The sequence below is a fragment of the Pelodiscus sinensis genome, chromosome 19 (genome assembly GCF_052426305.1).
Source record: "Pelodiscus sinensis isolate ZL-2025 chromosome 19, ASM5242630v1, whole genome shotgun sequence".
Lineage (NCBI taxonomy): Eukaryota > Metazoa > Chordata > Testudines > Trionychidae > Pelodiscus > Pelodiscus sinensis.
The window spans coordinates 30097377-30118336 of NC_143070.1; the positions used below are offsets into that span (position 1 = coordinate 30097377).

At 51.5% G+C, this 20960-nt stretch overlaps 4 non-coding genes across 4 annotated transcripts; 1 reads left to right on the top strand and 3 right to left on the bottom strand.

Moving 5' to 3' along the window:
• Positions 1 to 12317: 12317 nt before the first annotated feature.
• Positions 12318 to 12389, bottom strand: TRNAE-CUC (transfer RNA glutamic acid (anticodon CUC)). The gene has a single exon. It is a non-coding gene; the product is annotated as a tRNA-Glu (tRNA).
• A 3341-nt stretch (positions 12390 to 15730) lies between these two features.
• On the bottom strand, positions 15731 to 15820 carry TRNAY-GUA (transfer RNA tyrosine (anticodon GUA)). The gene is given in 2 exon segments: positions 15731 to 15766; positions 15784 to 15820. It is a non-coding gene; the product is annotated as a tRNA-Tyr (tRNA).
• Positions 15821 to 17690: 1870 nt separating this feature from the next.
• On the top strand, positions 17691 to 17764 carry TRNAT-AGU (transfer RNA threonine (anticodon AGU)). Its single transcript has one exon. It is a non-coding gene; the product is annotated as a tRNA-Thr (tRNA).
• A 2040-nt stretch (positions 17765 to 19804) lies between these two features.
• TRNAF-GAA (transfer RNA phenylalanine (anticodon GAA)) lies at positions 19805 to 19877 on the bottom strand. The gene has a single exon. It is a non-coding gene; the product is annotated as a tRNA-Phe (tRNA).
• Between the last annotated feature and the right edge of the window lie 1083 nt (positions 19878 to 20960).

A 20960-nucleotide genomic window follows, 5' to 3' on the forward strand; every position in this document is an offset into this window, starting at 1 on the left:
TCTGGCTGCTTCCCTCCAATTCGGTAATGTGACAGAAGGGATGTTCCAAAACAGATGATTTTTCCCCAAAATTTGGCCCAGTGTACACAGGCTAAATGTTGGAAAAGCCTCTTCCAAAAAAAGAAGCAGAAAAAGCTATGCAAATTGGGGTTCACACACTTCTTTTTCCAGAAGAACAGTGCAGTGTAGACATAGCCTGCCTGTTGCACAGCAGTGGTAGGAGACATGGAGGGACAAAAGGGTCTAACAGCACCAGCAGCCTCTCAGAACCACCCCTGTCCCAAACCCCAAGTCCTAGCCCTTCCGTCCACCCTTACTGGGGCCTACTGGGAATTGCCTGGATGCCAGCCCACCCCAGTGTCAGCCTAAGGACTGAGAGGTCTGTAAAAGCTGCATCCTGGAAATGAGGAAGCAGCTAAAGTGACTCTGGTGGGACTCGAACCCACAACCTCTGAATGTCTAGCTGGGCTCACATTAACCAATGCAGCTTAGAAGTGCTGGAACTAAGTGCTGTGTAGCCAGCGCCAAATTACAAAATAAGCTATTTCAAAATTGACTTGAAATAAGCTACCCAATTGCATCGCTTATTCTGAGCTATGGGATGCATCCTAGTGAGTTAGAGCCCAGCTCTCTGCTCCACCCACCCACGTACTGACTCCCTTGCTGCCATGGGGCTGTTTGCATTGGCCTCTTCTCTCTGTAGCCAGGCTTCAGCCAGGACTGAGACTCAGGCAGGAGAATGTGACCCGGCTCCCTGCACCTGGGCCCTGCATTTCTTATCCCTTCAGAGACACTTGCTAGTGGAGGAATAAATCAGTCACATTAGTGTAGATTATGAAATGTTGTTGTTGCCTTGGAAACTCCCCACAGACCTTCTCCCGGGGGCCCTGGGCAGCCAATCACACTGCACAGGTTACTTGGAGGTGAGTGTGCTGTATAGACGTGCCCGTCCTGTTGAGGGCCAGCCTGATAGCGGGAGGCTCTGGCCACTTCCTTTCCTTGTCTCTCTCAGGCTGTGTCTATACTGCAGGGCTACGTCTACACTGCAGGCTTTTTGTGCAAGAGGAGAAGTTCTTGCGCAAAAACTTGCAGAGCGTCTACACTGCACATACGTTCTTGCACATGTAAATTTATAGTGCAGCATCAGAAAACAGGGCTTCTTGCACAAGGGTTATTCCTCTCCCCATGAGGAATAAGCCCTCTTGCGCAATAACTCATCCACAAGGAGGCACTGTGGAGAGCCAACAGGGGTTTCTTGCTCAAGGAAGCCCTATGGCTAAAATGGCCATCAGAGCTTTCCTGCGCAGGAGAACGTCCACACTGCCATGGGCGCTCTTACAGAAAAGCACTTCTCTTGTGCAACACCACATGGGAGTGTAGACACACTGTTGTGCAAGACCTTTTGCACAAAACAGTTCTTGAGCAAGAAGTCTGCAGGGTAGGTGTAGCCAGGGGGTGTTTGGGTTTTTTACTAGCACTGAGCTTTAGGGACTGGTCCTAGCCAGGAATGTGTCTGGTGCTGGTTTGTGACACTCTAAGGCCGTGTCTACACTGGGCGTAAGAGCGACGCTGCCGTGGTTGATGTTCCAGGCTCTAGGGAAGACCCACTGATTAGAACTGAGCTGTGCAGAGTCTTGTAAAGGGAACCGCAACTTCTCTGGAGATTTGCTGAGTTTTATATGAGGGTTTATCAGAAGGGACGTTGTGGGCTCTGGAACAAGGTGGGTGGGGCAGAAAAACTCTTCAGAGGTAGGGGAATTAACTCAAGTGGTAGAGCGCTTGCTTTGCATGTGAGAGGCAGTGGGATCGATACCCACATTCTCCAGTTGTAAATTTTTGCTGCTTCCTCTTTTCCACAGACAGAGCCAGCCAGGGGCTAAGTGCTTCCAGGGCCTTCTTCCCTCTTCCATAAGGCAATGGGCTGGGTTCAGCAGTGTAGGAGGCGTCACGTTTGCCTCCCAGGGAGCAGTTCCCTGGCTAAAAGTCAGGCAGACAAAGTCCAGCCTGTAACACCCAGTGGAGAGGATTTGCCTGCCAGGGGAGGGCAGACACAGACCAGCACTTGGGAGCTTGGCTGCCAGCTGCTTAGCACATCTGGACACAGAAGAATCCCAAGGCTTGGTTCTGCCAGGCAGCAGTTTCCCCTCTTCTGTTTCTTTTCAGCTCCCTGCAAACTGCCTCCCAGCTGTGGGTGAGGCTGAGTGTGTGTGAAACCAGCTGCACTTTGGATGATTTTGTTAATTGTTTAAAAAGCCTCAGGCACCTCTTCTGCCTGGGGAGGTGGCTGTAACCATCCTTCCCGTGTGTCTATACCAGAGTCCAAGAGACAGATTAGAGTTTACTTCTCAGTGGTCCCGCGTCCCTCCTTTATCTCTGCTGTTACAGCCCCTGCTCCCTCCCATTTCTGGCCCATCCCCCAGGTGTCCATGTTGTTCACTTGCCTGTGGGCTTTGGGCACCTGCCCCCATCAAACCTAGTTTAAAGCCTCCTCACTAGGTTAGCCAGTCTGCACCCAAATACTCTTCCCTTCTTCGACAGGTGAACCCCAACCCTGCTGAGCAGCCCTTCCTGCAACAGCATCCCATTGGCAAGGAAGCCAAAGCCCCCTGCCCATGGAGCTGTAGCTCTCTGTGCCCAGGGGGCCAGACACCGCCTGGGCTCGATGGCTGGAGGGAAGTGGGGAATGGTTGCACTTTGGGAATCAAAAGTGTTGCCTGGAAACATAAAGAGCTTAGTTGGCTAAAGCACCTGCTTCATAAACAGATGGAGCTGTAGCATTCTGTGCCCAGGGGGCCAGACCCCACCAGGGCTGGAAGGCAGGAGGGAAGAGGACACCCTCACTGGGGTCTGCTGGGAACTGTCTGGACTCAAGCCCACCCCAGTGTCAGCTTAAGGATTGCCTGCTCTGTAAAAGGTGCCCTGGAAATGAGAAAGTAGCTAAAGTGACACTTGAACCCACAACCTTTGAATGTCTAGCTGGGCTCACATTAACCAGTGGAGCTTAAAAGTCCAACATGATTTCCATTGCACCACAGAAACCAATGGACTGGTGAGCTTCATATCTCCACTCTCTGCTTTGCAGCATGGCAATTGCTGGGAGTAAAGAAAGGGGAGCCAGGTCTGTCTCTTTTGGGAAAGCAGGTAGGAAGAGGGAGGGGCCACTGAGCTGAGTCAAAATAGGGGATGAAAACTGAGCTGTAGTTGGAGAATGTGGGTATCAATCCTCCCACCGCCTCTCACATGCTAAGTGAGCGCTCTACCACTTGAGCTAATTCTTCTGAATGTGAAAGTCTCTACTGCCCCACCCACCTTGTTCCAGAGCCCACAACATCCATGCGGCTGCCCAAGGCTCCTTTCTGAAAGGGCCACTTGCTCAAGAAATGGCTAAAATGGCCATCAGAGCTTTCTTGGAAGGAGAGCGTCCACACTGCCATGTGCACTCTTGCAGAAAAGCACTTCTCTTGTGCAACAGCACATGGCAGTGCGGAGACACTGTTGCGCAAGACCTTTTGCACAAGAATTCTTGCAAAACAGTTCTTGAGCAAGAAGTCTGCAGGGTAGATGTAGCCAGGGGGTGTTTGGGTTTGTTACCAGCACTGAGCTTTGTACAACAGCCCAGGGAACATTGTGAAAAGGCAAAACCTTCCTGCCCTGGGTGTCCCTGGCCAGCTAGTGAGTGGCACAAAGGTTCCCTGAAGTGCTGACTTCAGGTGGCTTGAAATAAATTTTTATCATTCAGTTGAGGTGGCCAAGTGGTTAAGGGGCTGAACTGCTAATGTGTTGTGCTCTGCACGCATGGGTTTGAATCCCATTGTTGTTGGGTGTTAATGACCCTCTCTGTTGCTTCTCCCAGAAGTTCAGTGCCAGCCCCTCCTGTTACCCTGCCTGCCCCAGCCCCTCCCACTGCAGCCTGGGGAAAGGGGAAATCTCCACAGAGACACTCCCAGCTCACAAAGGAGATTCCAGGCAGCCAGGCCATGGGGGTCTCTGAGATGCCCCAGCCCTGCAGCCTGTCCCACCTGGCTGTTGCCATGGCCCCTCTGTGAGGTCACTGCCTCCCAGCCAATGAGCTGAGGTGCTGTACAAGGCCCTTGTGATGTCACTGCTGCCTGGCAGGCTCATGTCCTGCCCCTGGCCAGCCCCTTGGCATGTGTGAGCTGCTCCCCCTTCCACTGTCACTCAGGGCTGGTTCTGGGGCTCACACAGGGAACCTCAGAGGCTGCTCAGGGGGCCACATTGCTAGGCCAGGGGCCCTGCTGTGAGTGTTGCTGTCCCTGCTGTACAGACAGGGCCATAGAGCCTCAGGAGGCTGTAGCCGTGGGAGACACTTCCCTGATTTCAGGAGGGAGGTGAGACGTCACTGCCAATGACTGGGAGCCAGCTACAGATACCCATGGAAAGCTGATTTTCAGAGGGGTGTGATCAGCCCTTCCTGTGTATCTGGATTCTTCAGAGGGGCTTAATCAGGAGCTAAAAGTTGAAGAGGGGACATTTAGAAGGGTGAATTTCTGTCTCTGGGAGTGTTTTCTGTGTTCTCCTTTGCCCTAATGGACAAGGCAGAGGCGTCTTCAGTCAGGGGTTATGTGTTTAAGTCCCACTTGGGGTGATAGTTTCCTCTTACTGACAAAAAACTTATCTTTCTTTGCTCTCTGAGACAGTTGGCAAGGATGCTCCTTACTCGGTCTGTCTCTCTACAGAAGTTGTTCAGACCCTTCAATAGCAAATGCTGGTGTTAGGTGCACGTCTGAGTTCTAAAAGCCCAGGGCTGCATCTAGACTGGCACGATTTTCCACAAATGCTTTTACGGAAAAGTGTCCATGCCAATCTAGACGTGGTTTTGTGCAAGAAAGCCCCGATCGCCATTTTCACCATCGCGACTTTTTGTGCAAAACAGTTTTTAGCTGTCTACACTGGCCCTCTTGCGGAAAAACATTTCCGGAAAAGGGCTTTTGCCCTAACGGGAATGTCAAAGCCGCTTGTCATATGGGCTCTGGAACAAGGTGGGTGGGGCAGGGCATTTGTTCCCATGCACGGGAATTAGCTCAAGTGGTAGAGCGCTTGCTTTGCATGTGAGAGGCAGTGGGATCAATACCCACATTCTCCAGTGAGAGATGGCTGCTTTTTCCTTTACTTTACAGGCAGAGACAACAAGGGGACCTAAGTGCTTCTAGGGGCCTCTTTGCAATAGGCAGTGGACTGGTTTCTGCAGTGCAGGGGGTGTCACGTTTGCCGGGCATAGAAAAGTTCCCTGGCTAAAAGCCAGACAGGCAAAGTCCTGGCTGTAACACCTAGCGGGGGGATTCGCCTGCCTGGGGAGGGCAGGAACAGACCAGCACTTGGCTGCCAGTTGTTTGCACATCTGGACACAGAAGCATCCTGAGCCTTGGTTTTACCAGCCAGTTTATTTTCAGCTCCCTGCAAACTGCCTCCCAGCTGTGGGTGAGGCTGAGTGTGAGTGAAACCAGCTTCACATTGGATGATTTTGTTAATTGTTTAAGAAGCCTCAGGCACCTCTTCTGCCTGGGGAGGTGTCTGTAATAGACGCCTAGTGTGACAACACCCTGGGGTTTTACCCCTTTAACCACACCCAGAGACTCTCAACAAGTCCACTCCTGTGTCCATCTCCGCCTCAGGCCAAGTGTTCGCATGTTTCATATCTAAGGAAACTCCTCCTCCCTTTTTCCTGCAAATCCAGAGCAAGCTCTACCCTTCTGTGCCAATATTCCAATAAAGTGCATTATCCCACCAAGTCCCTGTGATACCAACTTCTTCCTGCTTATTACCCATAGTCCTGTGTGTCTGTACCAGCATCTAAGACGCAGATTAGATTTTGCTTCCCAGTGGTCCCGCGTCCCTCCTTTATCTCTGCTGTTACAGCCCCTGCTCCCTCCCATTTCTGCCCCATCTCCCAGGTGTCCATGTTGTTCACTTACCTGTGGGCTTTGGGCACCTGCCCCCATCAAACCTAGTTTAAAGCCTCCTCACTAGGTTAGCCAGTCTGCACCCAAATACTCTTCCCTTCCTCGACAGGTGAACCCCAACCCTGCTGAGCAGCCCTTCCTGCAACAGCATCCCGTGGGCAAGGAAGCCAAAGCCCCCTGCCCATGGAGCTGTAGCTTTCTGTGCCCAGGGAGCCAGACACCACCTGGGCTCCATGGCTGGAGGGAAGTGGGGAACGGCTGCACTTTGGGAGGCAAAAGTGTTGTCTGGAAACATAAAAAGCCATTTTGGAGGAGGGTACCATGGCTTAGGTGGCTGAAGCACCTGCTTCATTAACAAAAAATCCTGGGTTCAACTCCCAGTGGTGCCTTGTTGTAACCTTTGCTCACATTTTCCTACGTCATTCTTCCCCACACACCTCTCCACTCAGCCTTTTCCTGAACCAGCAGTTCCATGGGTGGCCAGGGGAGGCCTCTTCTGTGTCCCAGAAGGGGCATAAGTAAATGTGAGCAAAGGCTGCAGCAGTAACTGAATCCAGGTGCTGCTTTTTATTAGACAAGTGCTTTAACCAGCTAAGCCACGGTGCCCTACTCAGACCCACCTCTAAACTGTTCTACTGTATGGTCCCTGACAACACCATTGTCTCGCAAAGTTCGTCCATTCCCCATTTCCCTCCTGCCTTCCCACCCTGGTGGTGTCTGGCTCCCTGGGCACAAAAAGCTACAGCTCAGTGGGCAGAGGCTCTAATATTCACATCTCCCCCAGCCGCTGGGGCTGTGGAGTCGCCTTTGAGGTTCTCCAGGGTTGGGGGAGGGCAAAATTGAGCAAACTTTGATTCTCTGGCTTGTAAACCCCTTGGCCTCAGGGTTTAGGTTGGAGTCCCCAGGTGGGGGCCCTGCCTCCTTCAGTTTGGTCCCTTCCTGAGGGCACAAAATAGACAACAGAGAATTCCTTTGCCCTGCAGCAATCTCTGTTGGCCAAAGGGTTAGCAACTGAATATTTGCCCAAGCTTAAGTGCAGTAGCAGAAAACATTTTTCAGTGTGCTTCTGTGGTGTAGTGGTTATCCCATTTACTTAACACGCAAAAGGTCCCTGGTTCAAAGCCAGGCAGAAACACAGGGTCTTCTCTTATTGCGGTTCCCCTGGGTGCCCACAAGGCAGTTCTAGGGCCTGCCCCCTGGTGCAGGGTTTGGCAGCATGTGTGCTGGCTTTCAGGAGCTTGTGGGAGACAGCTCAGCATGTTAGGCTGAGAAAGGAGAACGCTGAGGGGGGGGGCCTGAGACTTCTCAGTGGTGCCTTGCCTGACACCAGGTCATTGCGGCCACTCAGTCCAGGGCCCACCCTGGAAGTGCCACTACTGTGGCTGTGCACCTGCGGGGCAGTGTGGCTGTCACCTTTGGTGCAAGTGGACACAAAGCCACATAATGTCCCGCCTCATGCCCAGACCCCAGCCACCCCATTCCCCTCACTTTCTTCCCACCCAGCACCCCCAGCTTCCTTTGACACCCTCCCTTGTTCCTGCTCCCCCACCCTGATCCTTCATCCACGTTCCTTCTGCTCCCTCTCTCCTGCCCACACACGGCTCCTTGGCGCTTCTCAAGCCAGGCCCTGCAAGGAGCCACCAGGCAGGAACCAGCCCTTGGAGCTCGGCTTGCACCGGATCTGGTAGTTTCCCACCACATCTCACCTGGGAAGAGGTGACTTGTTCTCCTTCCTTCTGACCTAGCAGATCAGTGATTGCAGTTATCTACACTTAAAAATTCACAGAGGAAATTCCCTTCAGGCTCCTGGGGGGGGGGGGCAGCTCTTCCCCCCGGGGGACTGGTGCCTGCAGAGGGAGGGGCGCAGGAAGAGGCACCCACAGAGGCAGGGGGCATTTGCGACACCCTGGTTATAAACTTCAGAAATGTTGTTGGGGCAGAGAAGTTGGTGCCCTCAAGTGCCACGACCAGTCACCTCTGCCCTCCCCTCTTGCCCCACGGTGGTGGGGGAGCTGCCATTGTATCTTTCCCCATCTCCTTCTGTACAAGCCCTGCCCTGTGTCTCCCCTTCCCCAGCCAGGCTGCTCTTGCTCCCCCTGGCCCCTCCCAACCTCCCCTGCCCCCTTTCCCTTCCTGTGACCCCCCCAAGTTTCCCTCCATTGCACCCCTACTCCCAGCCACCCACTGACTGGCATGATCCCCCAACCTCCCTTCAGCACCTCCTGCCTCCCCTTCCTGCCCCCACCTCACACATCCCTGTTCCCTTCACCTCTCTTATCTTCCCCCACCCCACTTGATCCCCCTCCCCACCCTCTCTGGGGTGGCTCTCCCCGCCTCGCACGAGCTGGTAGCAGCTTCCCTGGCCCCAGGCTGGGATCACAGCCCCCTCTGCTGAGAGCAGCCCTGGGCCAGATACCCCCACAGAGTTCACACAGCAAACCATTGCAACAGCTGTGCAGAGGAGTCCCGGCCGTTCTGCTTCAAGGTCTTCTCTCCTCCTTCTTGGTCTTCCTTTCCCTTTCCCTTCCTCTTCTCTTCTCCCCTTTTCCTTCTTCTTGCTGGTCTCCTTCTTGGACCCCAGTTTATAAAGAGAAATTCAAGTACCGCTTAGTTCTACCTTAACCAATTATTTTAGTATAATTTCACTATCCAGTCGGCTAAGATCGAGCGCTTCCAGCCTCTTGGAGAGCCATGTCACAGGCACAAGCCCCCAGAGATCCCTCTGGCCCTTCCAGGGATACATCGCAGGAGCAAGCAAGTGGCAGCAAGTGCTGGGCACTCTCATGGTAGGGGCCAGAGATAAAGCTGTGGTCCAAGGAGAAGTCTTTGCAAGCCCTGCAGTCCAGGCGGAGGAATGCAGATATTTATGGCTGAATGGTTGACGGCCTTGCAAGGAAAGGCCACCTCCCCCCACCCCAGACCAAGTCAGAGCCAAGGTCAAGAAATTGCGGCAGGGGTATGTGAGGACCTGTGAGCGCAGTTCCCGCACTGGGGAAGCATCGCAGCACTGTGCATACTATGAGGAACTGGACCAAGTCCTGGGGGTAAGGGAACCCTATCTCCAGGGACAGTTGTGGAGTCGGGGATGGAGACACCTGGGCAGCAGCGGCCGCAGCTTCAGGATGACAACCCTGCTGACCAGCAGCTCCAGGATGAGGAGAAGGAGGATTCCAGGAACGTCGTGACCCTCACCCTGGAACCGGTCCCCCAGATACAGGAGGCTTCCCAAATGTCTTCGGGCACCCGGGAGGGAACATCAGGTGAGTGCTGTGAGGTTGCAACACACACAGGGCAGGCGGGAGCACAGGGGGTGATGTGCTATCGTGACGTGTCATGCTGATCGTAGGTGGGGGGACACCACACATGTGTGACCCCATAGAGGGCCGTGCTCCCGCCACCATGTGTGCAAGGCATCACCTGCTCCTGCAGAATGTGCTGCCAACGGCTAATTTCCTAACACTGGATGCAAACAAGCAAGTGTAATGGGGGTGTAGCTCAGTGGTAGAGTAACTGTAGGCAAAGTGGTTCCTCGTTCAACTCCAAGTGCCTGCTGAAAGGTTGGTCAACTTCATTGAAACCTTTGCATCTCCAATTGCATCACATTCTGTATTTCTGCTGTGCAGAGATTCCTAAATTACTGCAAACCCCTAGGCTGTGTCTACACTGGGCCATTTATTCCAGAAAAGCAGCTACTTTTCTGGAATAACTTGCCAGCTGTCTACACTGGCCCCTTGAATTTCTGGAAAAGCACTGATGATCTACTGTAAAATTGGCAGTGTTTTTCCAGAAAAACTATGCTGCTCCCGTTCAGGCAAAAGGCCTTTTCCGGAAAAACTGTTCCGGAAAAGGGCCAGTGTAGACAGCCCAGTAGTCTTTTCCGCAAAAAAGCCCCAATCGCGAAAATGACGTTCGGGGTTCTTTGCGGAAAAGCGCGTCTACATTGGCCACGGACGCTTTTCCGGAAAAAGTGCTTTTCTGGAAAAGCATCCTGCCAATGTAGACGCGCTTTTTCCGGAAATACTTATAACGGAAAACTGTTCCATTTTAAGCATTTCTGGAAAAGGGTGCCAGTGTAGACGTAGCCCTAATGTGTTTCTGTGTCAATGCACATAAACCAGGCAAACCCATCTCAACTGAAACAAGTTAAAATCTGCTGTGTCTGGTTTCTATTCCCATCAATTCAGCAAGGGTGTGATCTGAAAGTCCTTGGTCTACCTGGGCTGTTCTGTGCTGGGTGAACAAGAATCACACCCAGTGGGGGAGGAATGGCCACTATCTTTCAATCTTCCGGAGTTTGATTTAGCAAGTCCAACTAAGACTCACTAAATCAAATTCAGAGGGTACCCCACCAGTTTCCAGTACTTCTGCTCTTTGCTCCCTTTGGGTTCCTAAAGTAGGGACATAGCCAGGCTCAACTGATGGAGGCCAACTCTCCCTATGTAGGGTATGTTTACACTTGCACCCTCTTTCCAAAAAGGGATGCAAATGTAAAGACTCAAAACTATAAATGAAGCCACCAGGGACACATACAATGGGCCTGCAAAAAAATGAAACAGCTGAGCACTTTGCAGAGAACAGGCCATCGCCCTGCTGGGAGAGGCTCCATCATGCACAGACTCTGCGCAGGGCCAGACTGCTGGGAGGAGGCTCTGGCCATGGACTTTCCTCCCCTCTCTGTTACCTCCTGCACCTGGGGCTGAAAGGGACGTGGGCTGCAGGCTGGTCCTGCCCAGCTGCCTTCCCCAGTGGGAGCAGAAAATGCTCATGGAAGGGCTCACACATTGTCCCCAATGCACTCGCCTGAGGGCCTGAATTCTTGCTGCCCCTGGGTGCACCCAAATGCCCTTCTGGGGGGGCGGGCTCCCCAGCTCACACCCCTCCTGTCACACAAAGCTTGCAAATGGGGTTGATTTTCCTGCATCTCCTCTTGCTGCTGCGCTAAAAGAAATCTTGAAACCAGCCCCGTCTCCTGTCACCGGAGAGATGGCCCTGTGCTGGGATATGAGAAACCATCCCAGTGATGCTCCTCGCAGCCAGGAGAAGAAGGGGGCTCTGGGTGGAAGGAACCCAAGTAAAACAGGTCCCAGAGGGCATGAACTGGGCACCAGCTTGGCCCAGTTGAATGAGGGGAGGTTGGTCCCATGGTGTCAAGGGCAGCGTTCAGGAGTCTGCTGCTGCTGGCAGGGAAGAAGCTGGGAGGGGAGGTGCTGGCAGCAAGAGATTCCGGCTTCTCTTTGTCCTGGGTCTGCCGGCCACCAGCCACCTTGACCATCCCTCAAACCAGCTGGCCTAGCCAGCCCATGTCACAGTGAGTCGCTAGTGGCCCTGTCAGAGAAGAGCCATTGGCAGCTTCAGAGACGTCCCTGCAGCTGCCTGCAGCGCCTCTCTTGAATGGGCCACTGGTGAGGTGTGCTTTCGTAGGCCGGCTCGCTCAGCTGGTTAGAGCATGGGGCTAATAATGCCAAGGTCATGTGTTCAAGCCCCATGCTGGCCACAGGGGTGTTTGGTTCGGTGACTTCCCTTCCTTTAGTTGCCTGCTATGGACAGGGAAACAGAAACAAGCAAAAGGCTGAGAGCTTTGCAGGAAGCAGGGCAGAGATCTGGTAGGGGGAGGCTCCACCCTGCACAGCTCCAGTGGCTAAAAGGGCCTGGGCCTGGCTTCCTGTCCCCAAAAGCAGGGGAACTGATGCCCAAATTCCTGCTGCTGCAGTGGCTACCTCAAGGCACCAGCTGGGGGGCAGACTCTGGAGCCCAAGCCACAGTGGGAGACTCAATATGTCCGGGAGGCCTGGAGCGTGTGAGCCCTGCACAGAGGCTGCTGCTGGGGGCCTGCTTCAGTGGCCCAGCAGCTCAAGTTCCCCTGAACCAGCTTCTCCCCCTGGAGCCACCCCCCAGCGCTGCTGAGGCCCCTGACATGAGGCAGTGGGACCATCAGAGGAAGGTGCCAGCCTTAGCCCTTCCTCCCAGCCTCCTCCCCCTCCCAGGGTCTTTCTCCAGCCCCTCCCCAGTTCTACATTCCCCAACCAGAGAGTTTGTTCTTTCAACAGGGAAAAGTCCTGATTGTGTTACCAGCAAGGGGAGGGGGAGGGGGAGGAGGGGGGGATGCGTTGGGGTATGTTGAGGTTGGGAGGGAGGCACAGAGGGCAAACAATGAGGAGTAATATTAGTTAGTTGGAACCAAGGGGCTGGGTTTGCACTACTGCAGAAGAAAGGACTCTGCCCCTGGAGCTGCCCTGTCCTCTCCAGAGCCCTTAGGCTGGCACCGGGGAGGCCTGAGTCCAGGCAGTGCCCAGCCAAGGGGGAGGGGTTAGAGTTAGCCCCATGCTAGGTCTCAGCTGCTGTAACATGTGGCAAGAAGATTGACGAGGGACATGTTTTGGGAAAGTTGCAGCACATTTCCCTGATTGGGAATTGAACCCAGGCCACAGCAGTGAGAGTGCTGGATCCTAACCACTAGACCATCAGGGATACATGAAACAAGTCTCTTTGCTCACTTACACTAGCCTTTCGCAGGCCATTTTCTGTCCCCTTCAGGATGAGGCGGGGGGTCCATTCTCTCTTGCCCAGAGGGGACAAGAACAGCCAAACAGAACATCAAAGCAGCCAGACTGGGCCATGCCAGTTGTCCAACTAGCCCAGGATCCTGTCTCACAACAACAGCCAATTTCATTGTCCCGAGGGAATCCTCAGGACAGACAGTTATTAAGTGATCCCTCCATTCCTGCTTCAGGTATACACCAGCTAGGGACACCTCCCCTGTCCATCCTGGTTAAATGCCATTGATTGACCTTTCCTGCATTAAATTATCCAATTCTTTTTTGGACCTTCTTGTAGATTTCACCTTCGCAACATCCTCTGGCAAGGAGTTCCACTGGCGCAAAAATGCTTCCTTTTTAACTCGGTTACTTACCAGTTTCATTCTGTCACCCTGGTTCTTAAGTAGGCGAAAAAATAATTTCTTATTTGCTTTCTGCACCCCTGTCATCATCACATAAACCCCTGTCCCATCGCCCCTTGATTGTCCCTTTTCCAAGCTGAGAAGAAGTTCCATGAGCTCCTGGGAGCTGCTTTCCCAAGAAGAGGCATTTCCAGCAGAGAAGATGGCCAAGCCCAATCCCCCTACACAAAGCCCCAGGAAATACCAATGGAGATTGGGAAAGCGCCCTCTCCGGCAGCACTACGGAATGGATCCGGCTAGCCATCGGGCTGACTAACGCCATCAACAGACGAGTCCCCATGAGACTTCTCAGCCCAAGTGCAGAGACTGAGGAGTTTCCCACTCCCAGCCCAGTGGCAGAGGGGCAGCGCCCTGAGGAGGCAGGCCCCGAGGCAGAGAAGACCTCTGAAGGGAACGGAGACAAGGGAGACGTGAGGTGAGAGGAAGGGGAACAAGTCACCTCTTCTCAAGCGAGACGTGGTGGGAAACTGCCGGTTCTGGTGCAAGCCGAGCTCCAAGGGCTGGTTCCTGCCCCGGTGGCTCCTTGTAGGGCCTGGCTTGACATGCACCAAGAAGTGCCGTGTGTGGCCAGGAGAGAGGGTGAGGAGAACGGAAGGTGTTGAAGCAAGCTGGGGCTGCCGGGTCTTGGGGATCTGGGCATCAGGGGGGAACCTTACGTGGTTTTGTGTCCCCTTGCAGCAAAGGCCACAGATTTCCCAGAGGCTGGAGGTGCTGCCATTGACCTTGGCCTATGTGGTTGCCATGCCCTGGTCCCTGCCAAGCCACCACTGAGGACCCTCAACCCCAGCGGCGCCTCCTCCCATCTCAGCCTAACCTGCCTAGAGCTATGTCTACACTCGTGGCTTTTTGCGTGAGTAATATGCAAATGACGCTAAGCATGGAATATCACTGAGCATCATTTGCATACCTAATGAGCCACCATTTGTTTCAGAAGAGGCTCTTGTGCCAGAAGGAGCATCTACACTGCCCCTTCTGGCACAAGAAAAACCCTCTTGTGCAATGCCGTTCTTCCTGAAAGGTAATAGATGTAACGGCATTGCACAAAAGCGTTTCTCTTGTGCAAGAAGGGGCAGCGTAGACAGCTCCTTCTTGCGCAAGAGCCTCTTCCGCAATTTCTGCTGAGATGTGTTTTAGTAGTTAAATTCCTGGATTGCCCTTGCTCATTAAAACTGCTGTCATGTGGTTGGAAATGGGGAAAATATTGAATTTTATTAACATCAGCAGAACTGACTTACATAGGGCCTGTGTGTTGTGTAGTCTTGCCTTAATCTTTGTATTCATGCCCATTAGTGTGAAAGAAGATATTGAATATATATTTGCATATACAGACAACTGAAGATAATTCCCTGTAATATTATCACCCTCATATAACTTTGTATTAACATCTCCTTTTAGATATATCTCTAAGGCTATGTCTACACTCGCAGCTTCTTGCGCAAGAACATCTTGCACAAGGGTTCTTGTGCAACAAGTCGTGCGCAAGAAAATGTCCATACTTCCACGTGCACGCTGTGCTTTTGTGCAAGAGCTCTCTTGGCAGTGTGGACGCTCTCCTGTGCAAGAAAGGGGTGAGGATGTGGAAGGTAGAGAAGTCAGGGCACAGGATTTGGGATGGGAAGGAGGCTTGGGGCTGGGACTGTGTGTGTGTGTTGAGGGGATCCCTCTGCTCTGGGCTCTCCGACACCCTTTAGCACTCACGGGCTTTTTCTGCAGCGCACTTGGTGCCGTGAGAACAAAGCTTGGAAAGAGGGTTGATTTTCCTCCATCTCCCCTTGCTGCTGTGCTAAACGAAATTCTGAAATGGGCCTCTTTACCTGTCACTGGAGAGATGGTTCTGTGATGGAAGACTTCTGCAGCATAGAGCCTGGCTAGCTCAGTTGGCAGAGCATGAGACTTTTAATCTCAGGGTCATGGGTTCAAGCCCCATGCTAGGTGATGTCCTTCTTTAACTCACATTCTAAGTCTACAAGCAAATCACTTTCAGTTTTCACCAGGGTTCTAGAAAGAAAAAGTCTAGTCCTCGGGTCCAGCTTTAGTAGAACCAGAGAGAGGGGAACAAGCTGCATTTTCTATCTTCTGAGGAGAAGGGAAGAGGATTTCTTCTCTTCAGTTCTCGCCACATCAGCCCAGGGAGGAGAAAAAATAACCCTCCACCTGCTGATTGTCCCCCGTCAGCTTCTGTAGCTTCACCTCCTTCCACAGCAGCTCCAGCTTTGAGCTACAAATCTCTGTGTGTAGCCATATGGAATACTGAGTTTTCAGGCTGGCCTCTGCACTTCTGGCTTCCCTCCTTCTGGCTTCGACTACACGGCACATTTATTTTGGAATAAGCTGGCCTTGAATAGTTATTACAAAATATCTTATTTCAAACTAGCACGTCTACACTGCAGGGAAACCTCAGAATAGTCCGAGGCAGGCTCCCCAGTGTAGACGAGCTACCTCGATTTAGAGCCCCAGGAAGAATAACTTAGAATGGCCCCGGGGAGGGGATAGTTCAAACTAGCAGCAGTGGCGCAGCTACACAGGCCTTTTTTTAAAATAGCTAATTGGAACAGGCATTATTCTTTGTAGAATGAGGTTTGCAGAAGTCGAAATAAGCCATCTGTTACTTCAGAATTATTTCAAAATAACGGAATTGCTGTGTAGACTCTTGCATTGTTGTTGTGGAATAACGGCCATTGTTCCAAAAGAACTTTTGTGTGTAGAGAACCTGCGCAGCCCAAGAAATGTGATTGGCAGCTTGTACCCACAATCTTTCTGTCAATTGCAGCGAAGGGCTCCGAAGACATGGACCCAAGGCAACCACCTTGATTGCCTTCTGCTAAGGCCAGGCCGGAGGGAAAACAATCACTCCTTCGAGCTGGAGTTGAACCAGCAACCTAAGGATCACTTGTCAAACACACACTACAGTCCTCCGCTCTGCCAGCTGAGCTATCGAAGGGAGCCTGACTAAGGGTGGCTAGTCCAGGTTGTCCCTTCTATAAGTCTCGGGGCACATGCTCCCCCAAGTATATGGCATTGCTGATGAGGGGCAGAAGCGCACAGGTGCTGTCACAGGTGTTGTACCAATAAAAGCAAGCAGGCTCTTATGAGGGGGATAAGGCAAAAAGCCACATTTATTGTAAAGATAATAATAAAGAATAAAGAAAAGATAGAAGCAAACAACGTTGTTTAACTATTTATTCCTATCACTACTTAACCCTTATAAATATATATATATATATAAACATTCATTCAATCATTCATCCATTCATCCAGGTTCTGTGTAGTTGTTATAGTTACCAGCCTGGAAGTTGCTTGTGACAGAATACTGGCCAGGTATTCTGTACACAAGTGAGGGTAGTGGGGAGCAAAGTCCTGATCAGATGCGCATCTGAAGCTCCCGGTGGGCTGGCAGCAGAACGTTGGACTCTGACTCCATAGTCTTTTAGTCCAGTTCTTATAGGAATTTCTTCCTATGCCAGTCTATGGGAATTGCTGCATCATGTTCAGGGTGGCTGTCAGGTGCTCATCAGTGATCTCATAGGGTGGACCTCCAGTACTTGGTTTTCTCCACTTGACACCTTTTGGTTGCCCTGGCACCTGACGCCTTCTTCAGCCCTTTGTTGCTGCATTCTCAGGCTGGCACCTCTCAAAACCATTCATTCATCGTCCAAGCAATCTCTCTCTCTTACATACATTCCCTAATTAATGTTTCCCATACAGTATTTTGTATAATAATAACTTTACATATACAAGAGTTGTAGTTACAAAAAGTCACAGGTTTCTGGGTGGCATTTCTTAAAACATTCTCTGAGTGCTGAGTTAGTTACTGTTATAGTTACAATGTTTCACTTTGCGATTAGGGTTAATTGCTTCACAATGCTTTGAAGAGAATGGGCGTTAACTGTGTAACAATAAGTTTGAGCGTGTCCTGGGTCACAGAGAGGGGAGCTGTTTCTAGCGACATAGTATTATATTTTTAACAGTTTTCAGTTACAAGACCTAATATTACATTCCTAACAAATTATATTCTAGAGGGGCAATAATTATAAATCTAAACATTTAACAATCTTAACAAATAATAATAATAATAAATCTAAACACTTTAAGTTGTGGGGAACAAATTATGGGGAGTCACTTCCACTTGAGGGAATCATTTTTAATACATTTATATGTTATCCCTACACAGGTACTTCACATGCAGATGGACCCCTTGAGTGAAACCTGAGCTAGATCCATCCATGTCACAGCAAAAGGAAGAAAGTTGTGTTCTTCTCATGTGTCTTCTTTGTTCCAGAGTCTCTAGGGGTGCGGTCAGAGCAGGTCCACAAAAAAAAAAAAAAAACACTTGAATGAACTTCGGTCCAGAAACACACAGAAACACCCCTGAGGGTTTCCTTGCCTCTACTTAAATGTTGACAAAAAATTTGTTGCTAACTCCTTGGCCAACTCTGGTTGCTGTGGGGTTAAGAAATTTTCTCTTGTTAATTCTGTGCCCTCAGGAAGGGAGCAAATTGAAGAAGGCCAGGTCCCCTCATTGGGGCTCTAACCCAAACCCTAGGACCAAGGGATTTACAAGCCAGCTGATTAATGTTTGTTGCATTTCTCCCTCCCCACATCTGGGCCAAACCGCAAAGGCCACTCTATAGCCCCAGCGGCTGGGGGAGATGTGCATGTTAGAGACTCTGCCAACTGAGCTGTAGCTTTCTGTGCCCAGGGAGCCAGACACCCCCAGGGCTGGAGGGAAATGGGGATGGGCTGCACTTTGGGAGTCAAAGATATTGTCTGGGACCATGCAATAGAACAGTTTCACCAGCTTTCCTGAGGAGGGCACCATGGCTCAGTTGGCTAAAGCACCTATTTAGTAAACAGGAGATCCTGGGTTCAACTCCCAGTGGTGCCTTTTGACACCCTTTAATCACATTTTCCTATGTGTTTCTGGGACAGAGAAGAGGCCTCCCCTGGCTACCCATGGAACTGCTGCTTCAGGAAAAGGCTGACTGGGGAGGAGTGTCGGGAAGACGGAAACCACAAGTGAGAAGCACCTGCTGCCCACGGACCCTGACTCTCCATGGCTGCAGGACCTGCAGAGGTTGCACCCTCAGGCTTTCTAGGTGCTGACCCCCCTCAGGGAATCACAAGGGCATGTGGTGCTGGCTCTCCTGTCCCAGCAATTGCAGTCAGAGCCCTGCCTTGCCAGTGCCAGTCACAGCAGCCTCTGCACCCGCTCCAGGCTTGTGGTTTCCTTCTTCCCAATGTTCCTCCCCAATCAGCCTTTTCCTGAACCAGCAGCTCCATGGGTGGCCAGGGGAGGCCTCTTCTGGGTCCCAGGAGGACCTAGGAAAATGTGAGCTGTCACCTGGGAAACGTTCCTGGCTTTAGGCAACGTGTCCTGTCTAGGGCTTCATCAGCCTGGGAGCAAAGGGCAGGCAGCATCCCCCATGATGCAGAGAGGCAGGTCCACATCTCCGGCCCTGAGGGTGCAGCCAGGGGAAAAGTACTGGGGAGCATCTATGCTGGCATCATGCGCCTTCTCCGAGAACGGACCCACGTCCTGAAAGGGAGAGAAAGTGGCCTGGGATGACTAGTGTAGCTGAGCCAACACTGCAGGTTTGTGTCTGTTGAGTGGCTAGGATTGAGCACTTCCACTGCTGCGGCCGGGGTTGGGCTCCCAGTCAGGGGAAATAGCCTCCTCTATATTCATGAATTCTGCCAAGTCTTTGCTCTTTCCGCATGGGAAGAGAGGGGCTGGGGTGCCAGAGGCAGGCTCTGGCTGGGAGACTCACCTGGTTGAGCCCTGGCCAACACCCCAGCACATTTCCCAGGTAGCTCCTTTCCTGCACAGGCTGCAGGTGTCAGGTGCCTGGGGAAATAAGAGCCTGAGTGGAGGAGGGGGGAGGGCTTCATGCAGGCAGCTGCCATTGGCATTGGAAACAGTCCAGAAAAGTACGACAAAAATGATGAAAGTTTGAATCAGCTGCCATAGTTAGTATAAACAATTAGTAACACACATACTAAATGAAAGCGAATATGCTACAACAAGTCACAGCTGGAGAGATTTCTGAAAACATCCACTCCCTGTGCAGCCACAAATGTGATGTTAGAAATTATTTTAAAAGGCCTTGACAAGAAGACAGTGACTATCATATTACATCTCTATAAATCCACGCGGTGCCCACAACTTGAGCACTGACTGGAAATGTGGTTGCCTTATCCTCTGCCCCCCAAAAAACCATACCTTGGCATTGGAAACTTCAGAAAAGCACAAGAAAAATGATGAAAGGTTTGGATCAGCTGCCACATGAGGAGAGATTGGGACTTTTCACCTTAGAAAAGTGGAGACAAGGGGAGATAAGATAGAGGTCTATACATCATGGCTGTTGTTGAGACTGTAAATAAGGAAAGGGATTGTTCTTGTTCCCATAATAGAAGCACTAAGGGTGTGCCATGATATTAGCAGGTTGAAAACAAACAAAAGGAAGAATTTCTTCACACAAGCGCAGTCAACCTGTGGAACTCCTTGCCAGCGGATGTTGTGAAGACCAAGACTATAAGGACATGTCTATACTTGGAAACTATTTTGAAATTGCTTAAATCAACTTAATAACTTACAGTCTAAGAAAACAGAAATATTGTGTCCTATGTATGGAGAAGCCTCAGAATTATTCCGAGGCAGGCTCTGTTACTGTTCCTTTCTGGGGGCATGGAATTAAAAACAGAGTTGCAAGGCTGGGAGCAGCTGAAGCCAAGAGCTCTGTTCTACTGTGTCAACAACCTCTGAGGTGTCATGAAATCCCCTTTCTAGTTTCTATCCCTGAAATATGATCATCTTTATGATGTAATTCCAGGCCTCTTGGTTCAGCTTTCAACTCTGACTGCAGATGTTTGCTTACCAGAGATGGAGAGATGCCAAAACAGACTATGCCATATTGGCAAAGGTTTCTGCCAAAGCCCGGGATTGAACCAGGGACCTTTAGATCTTCAGTCTAATGCTCTCCCAACTGAGCTACTTTGGCAACTGCCTCAAGAAATCTGAGCAAATATCCAAAATAGCAGCAAAACTTGAGGAACAAAAGAAAAAAAACAGCTGGGTCACCTCATTCCCCCCCCTGAAATTTCTTCATGCCTACTCCGGGGGGCATCCCCCACCCCAGTTTGGGAACCCATGCCTTGCAGTGAATGCTGGGGGAGCTGGGATTCCACCCCAGAGGATGGGATAAGTGAAAATTCCCACTGCACATATTATGGCCTTATCAGAGTGAATGCTGGGTGGCCAGGGTCTTGTTGCACATCTTCCCCACCCCGTCAGCAGCCACAGCCCCTTTCAGCCACTGGGTCAGCCCAGGAAAAGAAGTGGGAAATGGGACAAAGTAGCTTGTCTCTGTTCATGAGCTTCTCCAATGGCTGAAAGGGATGGTGGCAAGAGGAGAAAATGGGCAACAAAGACCCTCCACTGAGCTGGAATCACAGCTCCCCCAGCGTTCACTGGAAGGGGCCAGAGAAGCAGGGAGTAGAAACCATCACTCCAGGGGAGGTTTGAACTCACAACCTCAGCATGACTCCCACAAGTACTGTCTTAGAAGTACTGTGCACAGGCCTTTTGCACCACTGGAGCAGCTACTATAGCTGTAGGAGCTTTGCACTTACAGGATCTCTGGGTGCTGACCCCCACCCACCCAAGGGAATCACAAGGGCAGGTGCTGCTGGCTTTTTTGTCCCAGCAATTGCAGCAAGAGCCCTGCTTTGCCAGTACCAGTCACAGTAGCCTCTGTACCCACTCCAGGATTGGGGTTTCCTTCTTCCCAATGTTCCTCCCCAATCAGCCTTTTCCTGAACCAGCAGTTCCATGGGTGGCCAGGGGAGGACTCCTCTGTGTCCCAGGAAGACATAAGAAAATGTGAGCAAAGGCTACACCAAGGTACCACTGGGAGTTGAACCAAAGACCTCCTGTTTACTAAACAAGCACTTTAGCCAGCTTAGCCATGGTGCCCTCCTCAGGAAGGCTGATGAAACCGTTCTACTCTATGGTCCCAGACAACACCTTTGACTCCTAAAGTGCAGCCATTCCCCATTTCCCTCCAGCCCTGGTGATGTCTGGC